The sequence below is a fragment of the Mixophyes fleayi genome, chromosome 3, assembly GCF_038048845.1.
Source record: "Mixophyes fleayi isolate aMixFle1 chromosome 3, aMixFle1.hap1, whole genome shotgun sequence".
In the NCBI taxonomy this organism is placed as follows: Eukaryota; Metazoa; Chordata; class Amphibia; order Anura; family Limnodynastidae; genus Mixophyes; species Mixophyes fleayi.
This window is the reverse complement of record NC_134404.1, coordinates 275675194-275690025: the sequence shown is the minus strand read 5'-3', so window position 1 is coordinate 275690025 and position 14832 is coordinate 275675194. Positions and strand designations below refer to the sequence as shown.

General features: G+C 31.7%; 22 non-coding genes across 22 annotated transcripts; all 22 read left to right on the top strand.

Moving 5' to 3' along the window:
* The first annotated feature begins 457 nt into the window (after nt 1-457).
* On the top strand, nt 458-540 carry TRNAL-UAA (transfer RNA leucine (anticodon UAA)). Its single transcript has one exon. It is a non-coding gene; the product is annotated as a tRNA-Leu (tRNA).
* Nucleotides 541-1136: 596 nt separating this feature from the next.
* TRNAL-UAA (transfer RNA leucine (anticodon UAA)) lies at nt 1137-1219 on the top strand. Its single transcript has one exon. It is a non-coding gene; the product is annotated as a tRNA-Leu (tRNA).
* A 596-nt stretch (nt 1220-1815) lies between these two features.
* Nucleotides 1816-1898, top strand: TRNAL-UAA (transfer RNA leucine (anticodon UAA)). Its single transcript has one exon. It is a non-coding gene; the product is annotated as a tRNA-Leu (tRNA).
* A 596-nt stretch (nt 1899-2494) lies between these two features.
* TRNAL-UAA (transfer RNA leucine (anticodon UAA)) lies at nt 2495-2577 on the top strand. Its single transcript has one exon. It is a non-coding gene; the product is annotated as a tRNA-Leu (tRNA).
* A 595-nt stretch (nt 2578-3172) lies between these two features.
* On the top strand, nt 3173-3255 carry TRNAL-UAA (transfer RNA leucine (anticodon UAA)). The gene has a single exon. It is a non-coding gene; the product is annotated as a tRNA-Leu (tRNA).
* Nucleotides 3256-3852: 597 nt separating this feature from the next.
* Nucleotides 3853-3935, top strand: TRNAL-UAA (transfer RNA leucine (anticodon UAA)). Its single transcript has one exon. It is a non-coding gene; the product is annotated as a tRNA-Leu (tRNA).
* A 444-nt stretch (nt 3936-4379) lies between these two features.
* On the top strand, nt 4380-4462 carry TRNAL-UAA (transfer RNA leucine (anticodon UAA)). The gene has a single exon. It is a non-coding gene; the product is annotated as a tRNA-Leu (tRNA).
* Nucleotides 4463-5059: 597 nt separating this feature from the next.
* Nucleotides 5060-5142, top strand: TRNAL-UAA (transfer RNA leucine (anticodon UAA)). The gene has a single exon. It is a non-coding gene; the product is annotated as a tRNA-Leu (tRNA).
* Nucleotides 5143-5738: 596 nt separating this feature from the next.
* On the top strand, nt 5739-5821 carry TRNAL-UAA (transfer RNA leucine (anticodon UAA)). The gene has a single exon. It is a non-coding gene; the product is annotated as a tRNA-Leu (tRNA).
* A 596-nt stretch (nt 5822-6417) lies between these two features.
* On the top strand, nt 6418-6500 carry TRNAL-UAA (transfer RNA leucine (anticodon UAA)). The gene has a single exon. It is a non-coding gene; the product is annotated as a tRNA-Leu (tRNA).
* Nucleotides 6501-7095: 595 nt separating this feature from the next.
* On the top strand, nt 7096-7178 carry TRNAL-UAA (transfer RNA leucine (anticodon UAA)). Its single transcript has one exon. It is a non-coding gene; the product is annotated as a tRNA-Leu (tRNA).
* Nucleotides 7179-7774: 596 nt separating this feature from the next.
* Nucleotides 7775-7857, top strand: TRNAL-UAA (transfer RNA leucine (anticodon UAA)). The gene has a single exon. It is a non-coding gene; the product is annotated as a tRNA-Leu (tRNA).
* Nucleotides 7858-8453: 596 nt separating this feature from the next.
* TRNAL-UAA (transfer RNA leucine (anticodon UAA)) lies at nt 8454-8536 on the top strand. The gene has a single exon. It is a non-coding gene; the product is annotated as a tRNA-Leu (tRNA).
* A 596-nt stretch (nt 8537-9132) lies between these two features.
* TRNAL-UAA (transfer RNA leucine (anticodon UAA)) lies at nt 9133-9215 on the top strand. The gene has a single exon. It is a non-coding gene; the product is annotated as a tRNA-Leu (tRNA).
* Nucleotides 9216-9811: 596 nt separating this feature from the next.
* TRNAL-UAA (transfer RNA leucine (anticodon UAA)) lies at nt 9812-9894 on the top strand. The gene has a single exon. It is a non-coding gene; the product is annotated as a tRNA-Leu (tRNA).
* Nucleotides 9895-10490: 596 nt separating this feature from the next.
* On the top strand, nt 10491-10573 carry TRNAL-UAA (transfer RNA leucine (anticodon UAA)). The gene has a single exon. It is a non-coding gene; the product is annotated as a tRNA-Leu (tRNA).
* A 595-nt stretch (nt 10574-11168) lies between these two features.
* TRNAL-UAA (transfer RNA leucine (anticodon UAA)) lies at nt 11169-11251 on the top strand. The gene has a single exon. It is a non-coding gene; the product is annotated as a tRNA-Leu (tRNA).
* A 595-nt stretch (nt 11252-11846) lies between these two features.
* On the top strand, nt 11847-11929 carry TRNAL-UAA (transfer RNA leucine (anticodon UAA)). Its single transcript has one exon. It is a non-coding gene; the product is annotated as a tRNA-Leu (tRNA).
* A 597-nt stretch (nt 11930-12526) lies between these two features.
* On the top strand, nt 12527-12609 carry TRNAL-UAA (transfer RNA leucine (anticodon UAA)). Its single transcript has one exon. It is a non-coding gene; the product is annotated as a tRNA-Leu (tRNA).
* A 596-nt stretch (nt 12610-13205) lies between these two features.
* On the top strand, nt 13206-13288 carry TRNAL-UAA (transfer RNA leucine (anticodon UAA)). The gene has a single exon. It is a non-coding gene; the product is annotated as a tRNA-Leu (tRNA).
* Nucleotides 13289-13884: 596 nt separating this feature from the next.
* On the top strand, nt 13885-13967 carry TRNAL-UAA (transfer RNA leucine (anticodon UAA)). Its single transcript has one exon. It is a non-coding gene; the product is annotated as a tRNA-Leu (tRNA).
* A 595-nt stretch (nt 13968-14562) lies between these two features.
* Nucleotides 14563-14645, top strand: TRNAL-UAA (transfer RNA leucine (anticodon UAA)). The gene has a single exon. It is a non-coding gene; the product is annotated as a tRNA-Leu (tRNA).
* Nucleotides 14646-14832: the final 187 nt, after the last annotated feature.

The following is a 14832-nucleotide window of genomic DNA, read 5'->3' as shown; positions in this document are numbered from 1 at the left end:
AATATGATGAATATTAGCAACTTTTTCCAAAGGAGAGTGATTATTTTTTTGAAGTTGCTTAAGATCACTATTGTATTAAACGTGATACTTTATGCTGTCCAGGCAGATATTTTATAATATGATCTAATCCTTGAATGAAGGATTATGATAAAAAGCAAGAGCAACCTTGATACCTGTGCACTCACAAAAAATGGTGCATACCAAATAATAAATACATGTAAAAAATGAGTGCATAGTTTTCTATGCTGTCCATCCCTTTAAAAGAATCAACAGAGTTCCATTTATATATTACTCTTGTCTTCAAAGTGAAGATCTTGTATACAGCATACAATATGAAAGAGACAGGTAAAGACGAGTAATAAGGTAGTGGAGAAATTGAAGAAAAAACGATCATACAAACCTAATTACATATGAACATTGCAACTATGATAGATGGAAAAAAAAATGTGAAAATCTCACCAGGATGGCCGAGTGGTTAAGGCGTTGGACTTAAGATCCAATGGATTTATATCCGCGTGGGTTCGAACCCCACTTCTGGTATGAATTTTAATTTCATCTTCCTAAAAGATTCAAGGAAAAATTTGGACATTAAAAGAATTTTAAAGATTCTTTGTTGTGTAGGTATGTTATTGAGCAATATAAACTCTAATTTCAACGACAATATTGCTTTCTGATAAGAAATATGATGAATATTAGCAACTTTTTCCAAAGGAGAGTGATTATTTTTTTGAAGTTGCTGAAGATCACTATTGTATTAAACGTGATACTTTATGCTGTCCAGGCAGATATTTTATAATATGATCTAATCCTTGAATGAAGGATTATGATAAAAAGCAAGAGCAACCTTGATACCTGTGCACTCTCAAAAAATGGTGCATACCAAATAATAAATAAATGTAAAAAATGAGTGCATAGTTTTCTATGCTGTCCATCCCTTTAAAAGAATCAACAGAGTTCCATTTATATATTACTCTTGTCTTCAAAGTGAAGATCTTGTATACAGCATATAATATGAAAGAGACAGGTAAAGACGAGTAATAAGGTAGTGGAGAAATTGAAGAAAAAACGATCATATAGACCAAATTACATATGAACATTGCAACTATGATAGATAGAAAAAAATCTGTGAAAATCTCACCAGGATGGCCGAGTGGTTAAGGCGTTGGACTTAAGATCCACTGGATTTATATCCGTGTGGGTTCGAACCCCACTTCTGGTATGAATTTTAATTTCATCTTCCTAAAAGATTCAAGGAAAAATTTGGACATTAAAAGAATTTTAAAGATTCTTTGTTGAGTAGGTATGTTATTGAGCAATATAAACTCTAATTTCAACGACAATATTGCTTTCTGATAAGAAATATGATGAATATTAGCAACTTTTTCCAAAGGAGAGTGATTATTTTTTTGAAGTTGCTTAAGATCACTATTGTATTAAACGTGATACTTTATGCTGTCCAGGCAGATATTTTATAATATGATCTAATCCTTGAATGAAGGATTATGATAAAAAGCAAGAGCAACCTTGATACCTGTGCACTCACAAAAAATGGTGCATACCAAATAATAAATACATGTAAAAAATGAGTGCATAGTTTTCTATGCTGTCCATCCCTTTAAAAGAATCAACAGAGTTCCATTTATATATTACTCTTGTCTTCAAAGTGAAGATCTTGTATACAGCATACAATATGAAAGAGACAGGTAAAGACGAGTAATAAGGTAGTGGAGAAATTGAAGAAAAAACGATCATACAAACCTAATTACATATGAACATTGCAACTATGATAGATGGAAAAAAAAATGTGAAAATCTCACCAGGATGGCCGAGTGGTTAAGGCGTTGGACTTAAGATCCAATGGATTTATATCCGCGTGGGTTCGAACCCCACTTCTGGTATGAATTTTAATTTCATCTTCCTAAAAGATTCAAGGAAAAATTTGGACATTAAAAGAATTTTAAAGATTCTTTGTTGTGTAGGTATGTTATTGAGCAATATAAACTCTAATTTCAACGACAATATTGCTTTCTGATAAGAAATATGATGAATATTAGCAACTTTTTCCAAAGGAGAGTGATTATTTTTTTGAAGTTGCTGAAGATCACTATTGTATTAAACGTGATACTTTATGCTGTCCAGGCAGATATTTTATAATATGATCTAATCCTTGAATGAAGGATTATGATAAAAAGCAAGAGCAACCTTGATACCTGTGCACTCTCAAAAAATGGTGCATACCAAATAATAAATAAATGTAAAAAATGAGTGCATAGTTTTCTATGCTGTCCATCCCTTTAAAAGAATCAACAGAGTTCCATTTATATATTACTCTTGTCTTCAAAGTGAAGATCTTGTATACAGCATACAATATGAAAGAGACAGGTAAAGACGAGTAATAAGGTAGTGGAGAAATTGAAGAAAAAACGATCATACAAACCTAATTACATATGAACATTGCAACTATGATAGATAGAAAAAAAAAAGGGAAAATCTCACCAGGATGGCCGAGTGGTTAAGGCGTTGGACTTAAGATCCAATGGATTTATATCCGCGTGGGTTCAAACCCCACTTCTGGTATGAATTTTAATTTCATCTTCCTAAAAGATAAAGGGAAAAATTTGGACATTAAAAGAATTTTAAAGATTCTTTGTTGAGTAGGTATGTTATTGAGCTTTATAAACTCTAATTTCAACGACAATATTGCTTTCTGATAAGAAATATGATGAATATTAGCAACTATTTCCAAAGGAGAGTGATTATTTTTTTGAAGTTGCTGAAGATCACTATTGTATTAAACGTGATACTTTATGCTGTCCAGGCAGATATTTTATAATATGATCTAATCCTTGAATGAAGGATTATGATAAAAAGCAAGAGCAACCTTGATACCTGTGCACTCTCAAAAAATGGTGCATACCAAATAATAAATAAATGTAAAAAATGAGTGCATAGTTTTCTATGCTGTCCATCCCTTTAAAAGAATCAACAGAGTTCCATTTATATATTACTCTTATCTTCAAAGTGAAGATCTTGTATACAGCATACAATATGAAAGAGACAGGTAAAGACGAGTAATAAGGTAGTGGAGAAATTGAAGAAAAAATGATTATGCACAGCAAATTACATATGAACATTGCAACTATGATAGATAGAAAAAACCTGTGAAAATCTCACCAGGATGGCCGAGTGGTTAAGGCGTTGGACTTAAGATCCAATGGATTTATATCTGCGTGGGTTCGAACCCCACTTCTGGTATGAATTTTAATTTCATCTTCCTAAAAGATTCAAGGAAAAATTTGGACATTAAAAGAATTTTAAAGATTCTTTGTTGAGTAGGTATGTTATTGAGCAATATAAACTCTAATTTCAACGACAATATTGCTTTCTGATAAGAAATATGATGAATATTAGCAACTTTTTCCAAAGGAGAGTGATTATTTTTTTGAAGTTGCTGAAGATCACTATTGTATTAAACGTGATACTTTATGCTGTCCAGGCAGATATTTTATAATATGATCTAATATGAATCTGAAGGATTATGATAAAAAGCAAGAGCAACCTTGATACCTGTGCACTCTCAAAAAATGGTGCATACCAAATAATAAATAAATGTAAAAAATGAGTGCATAGTTTTCTATGCTGTCCATCCCTTTAAAAGAATCAACAGAGTTCCATTTATATATTACTCTTGTCTTCAAAGTGAAGATCTTGTATACAGCATACAATATGAAAGAGACAGGTAAAGACGAGTAATAAGGTAGTGGAGAAATTGAAGAAAAAACGATCATACAAACCTAATTACATATGAACATTGCAACTATGATAGATAGAAAAAAAAAAAGGGAAAATCTCACCAGGATGGCCGAGTGGTTAAGGCGTTGGACTTAAGATCCAATGGATTTATATCCACGTGGGTTCGAACCCCACTTCTGGTATGAATTTTAATTTCATCTTCCTAAAAGATTCAAGGAAAAAGTTGCTGAAGATCACTATTGTATTAAACGTGATACTTTATGCTGTCCAGGCAGATATTTTATAATATGATCTAATCCTTGAATGAAGGATTATGATAAAAAGTAAGAGCAACCTTGATACCTGTGCACTCACAAAAAATGGTGCATACCAAATAATAAATAAATGTAAAAAATGAGTGCATAGTTTTCTATGCTGTCCATCCCTTTAAAAGAATCAACAGAGTTCCATTTATATATTACTCTTGTCTTCAAAGTGAAGATCTTGTATACAGCATACAATATGAAAGAGACAGGTAAAGACGAGTAATAAGGTAGTGGAGAAATTGAAGAAAAAACGATCATACAAACCTAATTACATATGAACATTGCAACTATGATAGATAGAAAAAAAAATGTGAAAATCTCACCAGGATGGCCGAGTGGTTAAGGCGTTGGACTTAAGATCCAATGGATTTATATCCGCGTGGGTTCGAACCCCACTTCTGGTATGAATTTTAATTTCATCTTCCTAAAAGATTCAAGGAAAAATTTGGACATTAAAAGAATTTTAAAGATTCTTTGTTGAGTAGGTATGTTATTGAGCAATATAAACTCTAATTTCAATGACAATATTGCTTTCTGATAAGAAATATGATGAATATTAGCAACTTTTTCCAAAGGAGAGTGATTATTTTTTTGAAGTTGCTGAAGATCACTATTGTATTAAACGTGATACTTTATGCTGTCCAGGCAGATATTTTATAATATGATCTAATCCTTGAATGAAGGATTATGATAAAAAGCAAGAGCAACCTTGATACCTGTGCACTCTCAAAAAATGGTGCATACCAAATAATAAATAAATGTAAAAAATGAGTGCATAGTTTTCTATGCTGTCCATCCCTTTAAAAGAATCAACAGAGTTCCATTTATATATTACTCTTGTCTTCAAAGTGAAGATCTTGTATACAGCATACAATATGAAAGAGACAGGTAAAGACGAGTAATAAGGTAGTGGAGAAATTGAAGAAAAAACGATCATACAAACCTAATTACATATGAACATTGCAACTATGATAGATAGAAAAAAAAAAAGGGAAAATCTCACCAGGATGGCCGAGTGGTTAAGGCGTTGGACTTAAGATCCAATGGATTTATATCCACGTGGGTTCGAACCCCACTTCTGGTATGAATTTTAATTTCATCTTCCTAAAAGATTCAAGGAAAAATTTGGACATTAAAAGAATTTTAAAGATTCTTTGTTGAGTAGGTATGTTATTGAGCAATATAAACTCTAATTTCAACGACAATATTGCTTTCTGATAAGAAATATGATGAATATTAGCAACTTTTTCCAAAGGAGAGTGATTATTTTTTTGAAGTTGCTGAAGATCACTATTGTATTAAACGTGATACTTTATGCTGTCCAGGCAGATATTTTATAATATGATCTAATCCTTGAATGAAGGATTATGATAAAAAGTAAGAGCAACCTTGATACCTGTGCACTCACAAAAAATGGTGCATACCAAATAATAAATAAATGTAAAAAATGAGTGCATAGTTTTCTATGCTGTCCATCCCTTTAAAAGAATCAACAGAGTTCCATTTATATATTACTCTTGTCTTCAAAGTGAAGATCTTGTATACAGCATACAATATGAAAGAGACAGGTAAAGACGAGTAATAAGGTAGTGGAGAAATTGAAGAAAAAACGATCATACAAACCTAATTACATATGAACATTGCAACTATGATAGATGGAAAAAAAAATGTGAAAATCTCACCAGGATGGCCGAGTGGTTAAGGCGTTGGACTTAAGATCCAATGGATTTATATCCGCGTGGGTTCGAACCCCACTTCTGGTATGAATTTTAATTTCATCTTCCTAAAAGATTCAAGGAAAAATTTGGACATTAAAAGAATTTTAAAGATTCTTTGTTGTGTAGGTATGTTATTGAGCAATATAAACTCTAATTTCAACGACAATATTGCTTTCTGATAAGAAATATTATGAATATTAGCAACTTTTTTCAAAGGAGAGTGATTATTTTTTTGAAGTTGCTGAAGATCACTATTGTATTAAACGTGATACTTTATGCTGTCCAGGCAGATATTTTATAATATGATCTAATCCTTGAATGAAGGATTATGATAAAAAGCAAGAGCAACTTTGATACCTGTGCACTCTCAAAAAATGGTGCATACCAAATAATAAATAAATGTAAAAAATGAGTGCATAGTTTTCTATGCTGTCCATCCCTTTAAAAGAATCAACAGAGTTCCATTTATATATTACTCTTGTCTTCAAAGTGAAGATCTTGTATACAGCATACAATATGAAAGAGACAGGTAAAGACGAGTAATAAGGTAGTGGAGAAATTGAAGAAAAAACGATCATACAAACCTAATTACATATGAACATTGCAACTATGATAGATAGAAAAAAAAAAGAGAAAATCTCACCAGGATGGCCGAGTGGTTAAGGCGTTGGACTTAAGATCCGATGGATTTATATCTGCGTGGGTTCAAACCCCACTTCTGGTATGAATTTTAATTTCATCTTCCTAAAAGATAAAGGGAAAAATTTGGACATTAAAAGAATTTTAAAGATTCTTTGTTGAGTAGGTATGTTATTGAGCTTTATAAACTCTAATTTCAACGACAATATTGCTTTCTGATAAGAAATATGATGAATATTAGCAACTATTTCCAAAGGAGAGTGATTATTTTTTTGAAGTTGCTGAAGATCACTATTGTATTAAACGTGATACTTTATGCTGTCCAGGCAGATATTTTATAATATGATCTAATCCTTGAATGAAGGATTATGATAAAAAGCAAGAGCAACCTTGATACCTGTGCACTCACAAAAAATGGTGCATACCAAATAATAAATAAATGTAAAAAATGAGTGCATAGTTTTCTATGCTGTCCATCCCTTTAAAAGAATCAACAGAGTTCCATTTATATATTACTCTTATCTTCAAAGTGAAGATCTTGTATACAGCATACAATATGAAAGAGACAGGTAAAGACGAGTAATAAGGTAGTGGAGAAATTGAAGAAAAAACGATTATGCACACCAAATTACATATGAACATTGCAACTATGATAGATAGAAAAAACCTGTGAAAATCTCACCAGGATGGCCGAGTGGTTAAGGCGTTGGACTTAAGATCCAATGGATTTATATCCGCGTGGGTTCGAACCCCACTTCTGGTATGAATTTTAATTTCATCTTCCTAAAAGATTCAAGGAAAAATTTCGACATTAAAAGAATTTTAAAGATTCTTTGTTGAGTAGGTATGTTATTGAGCAATATAAACTCTAATTTCAACGACAATATTGCTTTCTGATAAGAAATATGATGAATATTAGCAACTTTTTCCAAAGGAGAGTGATTATTTTTTTGAAGTTGCTGAAGATCACTATTGTATTAAACGTGATACTTTATGCTGTCCAGGCAGATATTTTATAATATGATCTAATCCTTGAATGAAGGATTATGATAAAAAGCAAGAGCAACCTTGATACCTGTGCACTCTCAAAAAATGGTGCATACCAAATAATAAATAAATGTAAAAAATGAGTGCATAGTTTTCTATGCTGTCCATCCCTTTAAAAGAATCAACAGAGTTCCATTTATATATTACTCTTGTCTTCAAAGTGAAGATCTTGTATACAGCATACAATATGAAAGAGACAGGTAAAGACGAGTAATAAGGTAGTGGAGAAATTGAAGAAAAAACGATCATACAAACCTAATTACATATGAACATTGCAACTATGATAGATAGAAAAAAAAATGTGAAAATCTCACCAGGATGGCCGAGTGGTTAAGGCATTGGACTTAAGATCCAATGGATTTATATCCGCGTGGGTTCGAACCCCACTTCTGGTATGAATTTTAATTTCATCTTCCTAAAAGATTCAAGGAAAAATTTGGACATTAAAAGAATTTTAAAGATTCTTTGTTGCGTAGGTATGTTATTGAGCAATATAAACTCTAATTTCAACGACAATATTGCTTTCTGATAAGAAATATGATGAATATTAGCAACTTTTTCCAAAGGAGAGTGATTATTTTTTTGAAGTTGCTTAAGATCACTATTGTATTAAACGTGATACTTTATGCTGTCCAGGCAGATATTTTATAATATGATCTAATCCTTGAATGAAGGATTATGATAAAAAGCAAGAGCAACCTTGATACCTGTGCACTCACAAAAAATGGTGCATACCAAATAATAAATAAATGTAAAAAATGAGTGCATAGTTTTCTATGCTGTCCATCCCTTTAAAAGAATCAACAGAGTTCCATTTATATATTACTCTTGTCTTCAAAGTGAAGATCTTGTATACAGCATACAATATGAAAGAGACAGGTAAAGACGAGTAATAAGGTAGTGGAGAAATTGAAGAAAAAACGATCATACAAACCTAATTACATATGAACATTGCAACTATGATAGATAGAAAAAAAAATGTGAAAATCTCACCAGGATGGCCGAGTGGTTAAGGCGTTGGACTTAAGATCCAATGGATTTATATCCGCGTGGGTTCGAACCCCACTTCTGGTATGAATTTTAATTTCATCTTCCTAAAAGATTCAAGGAAAAATTTGGACATTAAAAGAATTTTAAAGATTCTTTGTTGAGTAGGTATGTTATTGAGCAATATAAACTCTAATTTCAACGACAATATTGCTTTCTGATAAGAAATATGATGAATATTAGCAACTTTTTCCAAAGGAGAGTGATTATTTTTTTGAAGTTGCTTAAGATCACTATTGTATTAAACGTGATACTTTATGCTGTGCAGGCAGATATTTTATAATATGATCTAATCCTTGAATGAAGGATTATGATAAAAAGCAAGAGCAACCTTGATACCTGTGCACTCTCAAAAAATGGTGCATGCCAAATAATAAATAAATGTAAAAAATGAGTGCATAGTTTTCTATGCTGTCCATCCCTTTAAAAGAATCAACAGAGTTCCATTTATATATTACTCTTGTCTTCAAAGTGAAGATCTTGTATACAGCATACAATATGAAAGAGACAGGTAAAGACGAGCAATAAGGTAGTGGAGAAATTGAAGAAAAAACGATCATACACACCAAATTACATATGAACATTGCAACTATGATAGATAGAAAAAAACCTGTGAAAATCTCACCAGGATGGCCGAGTGCTTAAGGCGTTGGACTTAAGATCCAATGGATTTATATCCGTGTGGGTTCGAACCCCACTTCTGGTATGAATTTTAATTTCATCTTCCTAAAAGATTCAAGGAAAAATTTGGACATTAAAAGAATTTTAAAGATTCTTTGTTGAGTAGGTATGTTATTGAGCAATATAAACTCTAATTTCAACGACAATATTGCTTTCTGATAAGAAATATGATGAATATTAGCAACTTTTTCCAAAGGAGAGTGATTATTTTTTTGAAGTTGCTTAAGATCACTATTGTATTAAACGTGATACTTTATGCTGTCCAGGCAGATATTTTATAATATGATCTAATCCTTGAATGAAGGATTATGATAAAAAGCAAGAGCAACCTTGATACCTGTGCACTCACAAAAAATGGTGCATACCAAATAATAAATAAATGTAAAAAATGAGTGCATAGTTTTCTATGCTGTCCATCCCTTTAAAAGAATCAACAGAGTTCCATTTATATATTACTCTTGTCTTCAAAGTGAAGATCTTGTATACAGCATACAATATGAAAGAGACAGGTAAAGACGAGTAATAAGGTAGTGGAGAAATTGAAGAAAAAACGATCATACAAACCTAATTACATATGAACATTGCAACTATGATAGATGGAAAAAAAAATGTGAAAATCTCACCAGGATGGCCGAGTGGTTAAGGCGTTGGACTTAAGATCCAATGGATTTATATCCGCGTGGGTTCAAACCCCACTTCTGGTATGAATTTTAATTTCATCTTCCTAAAAGATTCAAGGAAAAATTTGGACATTAAAAGAATTTTAAAGATTCTTTGTTGTGTAGGTATGTTATTGAGCAATATAAACTCTAATTTCAACGACAATATTGCTTTCTGATAAGAAATATGATGAATATTAGCAACTTTTTCCAAAGGAGAGTGATTATTTTTTTGAAGTTGCTGAAGATCACTATTGTATTAAACGTGATACTTTATGCTGTCCAGGCAGATATTTTATAATATGATCTAATCCTTGAATGAAGGATTATGATAAAAAGCAAGAGCAACCTTGATACCTTTGCACTCTCAAAAAATGGTGCATACCAAATAATAAATAAATGTAAAAAATGAGTGCATAGTTTTCTATGCTGTCCATCCCTTTAAAAGAATCAACAGAGTTCCATTTATATATTACTCTTGTCTTCAAAGTGAAGATCTTGTATACAGCATACAATATGAAAGAGACAGGTAAAGACGAGTAATAAGGTAGTGGAGAAATTGAAGAAAAAACGATCATACAAACCTAATTACATATGAACATTGCAACTATGATAGATAGAAAAAAAAAAGGGAAAATCTCACCAGGATGGCCGAGTGGTTAAGGCGTTGGACTTAAGATCCAATGGATTTATATCCGCGTGGGTTCAAACCCCACTTCTGGTATGAATTTTAATTTCATCTTCCTAAAAGATAAAGGGAAAAATTTGGACATTAAAAGAATTTTAAAGATTCTTTGTTGAGTAGGTATGTTATTGAGCTTTATAAACTCTAATTTCAACGACAATATTGCTTTCTGATAAGAAATATGATGAATATTAGCAACTATTTCCAAAGGAGAGTGATTATTTTTTTGAAGTTGCTGAAGATCACTATTGTATTAAACGTGATACTTTATGCTGTCCAGGCAGATATTTTATAATATGATCTAATCCTTGAATGAAGGATTATGATAAAAAGCAAGAGCAACCTTGATACCTGTGCACTCTCAAAAAATGGTGCATACCAAATAATAAATAAATGTAAAAAATGAGTGCATAGTTTTCTATGCTGTCCATCCCTTTAAAAGAATCAACAGAGTTCCATTTATATATTACTCTTATCTTCAAAGTGAAGATCTTGTATACAGCATACAATATGAAAGAGACAGGTAAAGACGAGTAATAAGGTAGTGGAGAAATTGAAGAAAAAACGATTATGCACACCAAATTACATATGAACATTGCAACTATGATAGATAGAAAAAACCTGTGAAAATCTCACCAGGATGGCCGAGTGGTTAAGGCGTTGGACTTAAGATCCAATGGATTTATATCCGCGTGGGTTCGAACCTCACTTCTGGTATGAATTTTAATTTCATCTTCCTAAAAGATTCAAGGAAAAATTTGGACATTAAAAGAATTTTAAAGATTCTTTGTTGTGTAGGTATGTTATTGAGCAATATAAACTCTAATTTCAACGACAATATTGCTTTCTGATAAGAAATATGATGAATATTAGCAACTTTTTCCAAAGGAGAGTGATTATTTTTTTGAAGTTGCTTAAGATCACTATTGTATTAAACGTGATACTTTATGCTGTCCAGGCAGATATTTTATAATATGATCTAATCCTTGAATGAAGGATTATGATAAAAAGCAAGAGCAACCTTGATACCTGTGCACTCACAAAAATGGTGCATACCAAATAATAAATAAATGTAAAAAATGAGTGCATAGTTTTCTATGCTGTCCATCCCTTTAAAAGAATCAACAGAGTTCCATTTATATATTACTCTTGTCTTCAAAGTGAAGATCTTGTATACAGCATACAATATGAAAGAGACAGGTAAAGACAAGTAATAAGGTAGTGGAGAAATTAAAGAAAAAACGATCATACAAACCTAATTACATATGAACATTGCAACTATGATAGATAGAAAAAAAAATGTGAAAATCTCACCAGGATGGCCGAGTGGTTAAGGCGTTGGACTTAAGATCCAATGGATTTATATCCGCGTGGGTTCGAACCCCACTTCTGGTATGAATTTTAATTTCATCTTCCTAAAAGATTCAAGGAAAAATTTGGACATTAAAAGAATTTTAAAGATTCTTTGTTGAGTAGGTATGTTATTGAGCAATATAAACTCTAATTTCAACGACAATATTGCTTTCTGATAAGAAATATGATGAATATTAGCAACTTTTTCCAAAGGAGAGTGATTATTTTTTTGAAGTTGCTTAAGATCACTATTGTATTAAACGTGATACTTTATGCTGTCCAGGCAGATATTTTATAATATGATCTAATCCTTGAATGAAGGATTATGATAAAAAGCAAGAGCAACCTTGATACCTGTGCACTCTCAAAAAATGGTGCATACCAAATAATAAATAAATGTAAAAAATGAGTGCATAGTTTTCTATGCTGTCCACCCCTTTAAAAGAATCAACAGAGTTCCATTTATATATTACTCTTGTCTTCAAAGTGAAGATCTTGTATACAGCATACAATATGAAAGAGACAGGTAAAGACGAGTAATAAGGTAGTGGAGAAATTGAAGAAAAAACGATCATACAAACCTAATTACATATGAACATTGCAACTATGATAGATAGAAAAAAAAAAAGGGAAAATCTCACCAGGATGGCCGAGTGGTTAAGGCGTTGGACTTAAGATCCAATGGATTTATATCCACGTGGGTTCGAACCCCACTTCTGGTATGAATTTTAATTTCATCTTCCTAAAAGATTCAAGGAAAAATTTGGACATTAAAAGAATTTTAAAGATTCTTTGTTGAGTAGGTATGTTATTGAGCAATATAAACTCTAATTTCAACGACAATATTGCTTTCTGATAAGAAATATGATGAATATTAGCAACTTTTTCCAAAGGAGAGTGATTATTTTTTTGAAGTTGCTGAAGATCACTATTGTATTAAACGTGATACTTTATGCTGTCCAGGCAGATATTTTATAATATGATCTAATCCTTGAATGAAGGATTATGATAAAAAGTAAGAGCAACCTTGATACCTGTGCACTCACAAAAAATGGTGCATACCAAATAATAAATAAATGTAAAAAATGAGTGCATAGTTTTCTATGCTGTCCATCCCTTTAAAAGAATCAACAGAGTTCCATTTATATATTACTCTTGTCTTCAAAGTGAAGATCTTGTATACAGCATACAATATGAAAGAGACAGGTAAAGACGAGTAATAAGGTAGTGGAGAAATTGAAGAAAAAACGATCATACAAACCTAATTACATATGAACATTGCAACTATGATAGATAGAAAAAAAAATGTGAAAATCTCACCAGGATGGCCGAGTGGTTAAGGCGTTGGACTTAAGATCCAATGGATTTATATCCACGTGGGTTCGAACCCCACTTCTGGTATGAATTTTAATTTCATCTTCCTAAAAGATTCAAGGAAAAATTTGGACATTAAAAGAATTTTAAAGATTCTTTGTTGAGTAGGTATGTTATTGAGCAATATAAACTCTAATTTCAACGACAATATTGCTTTCTGATAAGAAATATGATGAATATTAGCAACTTTTTCCAAAGGAGAGTGATTATTTTTTTGAAGTTGCTGAAGATCACTATTGTATTAAACGTGATACTTTATGCTGTCCAGGCAGATATTTTATAATATGATCTAATCCTTGAATGAAGGATTATGATAAAAAGCAAGAGCAACCTTGATACCTGTGCACTCTCAAAAAATGGTGCATACCAAATAATAAATAAATGTAAAAAATGAGTGCATAGTTTTCTATGCTGTCCATCCCTTTAAAAGAATCAACAGAGTTCCATTTATATATTACTCTTGTCTTCAAAGTGAAGATCTTGTATACAGCATACAATATGAAAGAGACAGGTAAAGACGAGTAATAAGGTAGTGGAGAAATTGAAGAAAAAACGATCATACAAACCTAATTACATATGAACATTGCAACTATGATAGATAGAAAAAAAAAAGGGAAAATCTCACCAGGATGGCCGAGTGGTTAAGGCGTTGGACTTAAGATCCACTGGATTTATATCCGCGTGGGTTCAAACCCCACTTCTGGTATGAATTTTAATTTCATCTTCCTAAAAGATAAAGGGAAAAATTTGGACATTAAAAGAATTTTAAAGATTCTTTGTTGAGTAGGTATGTTATTGAGCTTTATAAACTCTAATTTCAACGACAATATTGCTTTCTGATAAGAAATATGATGAATATTAGCAACTATTTCCAAAGGAGAGTGATTATTTTTTTGAAGTTGCTGAAGATCACTATTGTATTAAACGTGATACTTTATGCTGTCCAGGCAGATATTTTATAATATGATCTAATCCTTGAATGAAGGATTATGATAAAAAGCAAGAGCAACCTTGATACCTGTGCACTCTCAAAAAATGGTGCATACCAAATAATAAATAAATGTAAAAAATGAGTGCATAGTTTTCTATGCTGTCCATCCCTTTAAAAGAATCAACAGAGTTCCATTTATATATTACTCTTATCTTCAAAGTGAAGATCTTGTATACAGCATACAATATGAAAGAGACAGGTAAAGACGAGTAATAAGGTAGTGGAGAAATTGAAGAAAAAACGATTATGCACACCAAATTACATATGAACATTGCAACTATGATAGATAGAAAAAACCTGTGAAAATCTCACCAGGATGGCCGAGTGGTTAAGGCGTTGGACTTAAGATCCAATGGATTTATATCCGCGTGGGTTCGAACCCCACTTCTGGTATGAATTTTAATTTCATCTTCCTAAAAGATTCAAGGAAAAATTTCGACATTAAAAGAATTTTAAAGATTCTTTGTTGAGTAGGTATGTTATTGAGCAATATAAACTCTAATTTCAACGACAATATTGCTTTCTGATAAGAAATATGATGAATATTAGCAACTTTTTCCAAAGGAGAGTGATTATTTTT